At 45.8% G+C, this 2,045-nt stretch overlaps 1 non-coding gene across 1 annotated transcript; it reads left to right on the forward strand.

Annotated features, from left to right (window-relative positions):
* Positions 1 to 365: 365 nt before the first annotated feature.
* Positions 366 to 437, forward strand: TRNAV-AAC (transfer RNA valine (anticodon AAC)). Its single transcript has one exon. It is a non-coding gene; the product is annotated as a tRNA-Val (tRNA).
* The last annotated feature ends 1,608 nt before the right edge of the window (positions 438 to 2,045 follow it).

Consider the following 2,045-nt stretch of genomic DNA (forward strand, 5'->3'; position numbering starts at 1 on the left):
GACTGTTCAGTTGCAAAAGGCAAGCAATGCAAATGGGCCAACATCACATATTTAAGGGAAGTGCAGGCACAACAAACAAACAATTGATTCTATGCTTTTCACCTGTTGGTCAACTTAATAATGCAAAGAACCATGATCCCAGGAATACTACTTCTGCTCTTGAACATGAGATAATTAAGTTCTTGAACTGGGCAAAAACCACCACAAGTTTCAACTACCAAGTGACTACTATACAGGTGCAAGGCAGCTTGGCAGGGTACTGTGCTTGTGACAAACTTTGTACAGGGAACATTACAGCAAAGTGACCAAGAGTTTGCCTCAGGTGTAATCAAGGGAGTTCAAACAAGGCGAGTTTAGTTAGGGGAGGGGCTGTGGCTCAGTGGTAGAGTATCTGTTCAACATGCAGAAGGTCCCAGGTTCAATCCCTGGCATCTCCAATTAAAGGGACTACCCAAGTAGGTCATGTGAAAGACCTCTGCCTGAGACCCTGGAGAGCCGCTGCCAGTCTGAGCAGACAATGTTAACTTTGATGGACCAAGGGTCTGATTCAGTATAAGGCAGCTTCATGTGTATATGTAAGCACAACTGCCATAAAGAACTCAACATGCCTATTTGTGAAGTGGGTTACATCTGTATATTTTCCCCCATACTGCAAAGAGTGTGGTTGGGGGAGGGCAGGGAGAGCGAGATCAGCAGAATGGTGCAGAGGGGAAAGTTTACCACCATTGTGCCTATGCCATGGCTCTGACCAGGATCAAACCCCCCCTCCCGGTGGCTGCATCGAACCTCTTTAATAAATAGCACAAAGGCCTAATCTTGTGTCTTCCAGAGTATGTCATGACCTGTCCGTAGAAAGAAGGACAGAAGTTGCAACTTGACTTCAGAGGCAGCATAGTCACTGTCAGCTTCCTACTCCTTCTCCCTGTGCAGCCTGACATGCAGACATTGAAAGTGGGAGGGACGAAAAGTTAAGGGAAGTTTCTCCTGTTTCGTTTCTGCAAGGCAGGCTGCTAATAAAGGCTCTGGGGCAGGGTTTTTAAAAAAAAAAAACTGCGGGGATTCTACCAACAACACCCCAAACAATCCCTATTATTTACAATAATTTTCTCAACGAAGCAAGCGGGGGGGAGGAAGAGACATTCCTAAAGCCTGTGGCACAGCTGAGGTATTAAGCAGAGTGAAACGCCGAACAGCCGAGGGAGGGCTGACAGTCTACAGTCGGAGCTGTGCAACTGTGAGAGACACCCTGTCTGCCAAGAGAGTTGAACAAAGTGAAAACCAGACAGTGAATCATCTCCTGCAGTGCATGCAAAACCTGACTTAGGAGTTCAGGCAAATCCTTTCCTTCTTTTGCCCATGCCTTCTTGCTATTGTGTTGTAAGCCTTAATTTAAATGGCCAGCAGCCATTTACCTTTGGAGTGTGACTGGCTCTCATTTTGTGAACTACCTAGCCAGGATGTCTTGAGTTCAGATCTCATTTCAACTCTGCACTAACTAGGTGAATTTAGTTTCAGGAGGGTAGCCATGTTGGTCTGCAGTAGAAAAGTTAGATTCAAGTCCAGAAGGACCTTAGAGACCAGCAAAATTTGGAGGGTATAAGTAGGGGTGTGCAAAAAAAAAAAAAGTAAATTTCGGGTTTATTGGGCCCGATTTTTTTTTTTAATAAGCCAAATACCCGTACCAGTAAATGGGTATTTCGGCTTTATTTCTGGGTTTCCTGTAAAAAATTGGGTCCATTAAAATCTATGGAATTTATTTTCAAGGCTCTGGAGGTGGGTAATGTTTTTCAAGATAAAGTCACCAAATTTGCAACATGGCTGCAAGGGACTCTCCTTACATGGACATCAAGGTTTGGGACAGGGGGTCCAATTTTATGGCCCCGCAAAGGGGTTGCCCGACCCTCCAGGCATTTGTGGGAGGCTAGAGCCAAGCTGTAATTGGTTTTTGGGTTCAGAAGGTCAGTGTTGCTGAGGACTGGTGGAAAGAGCCAAGTGGCAGACTGGCGCCTGAAAGTCTGGGGGCTCCATTCGTATCTGGGTCGCTT

The sequence above is a fragment of the Euleptes europaea genome, chromosome 2, assembly GCF_029931775.1.
Source record: "Euleptes europaea isolate rEulEur1 chromosome 2, rEulEur1.hap1, whole genome shotgun sequence".
In the NCBI taxonomy this organism is placed as follows: Eukaryota; Metazoa; Chordata; class Lepidosauria; order Squamata; family Sphaerodactylidae; genus Euleptes; species Euleptes europaea.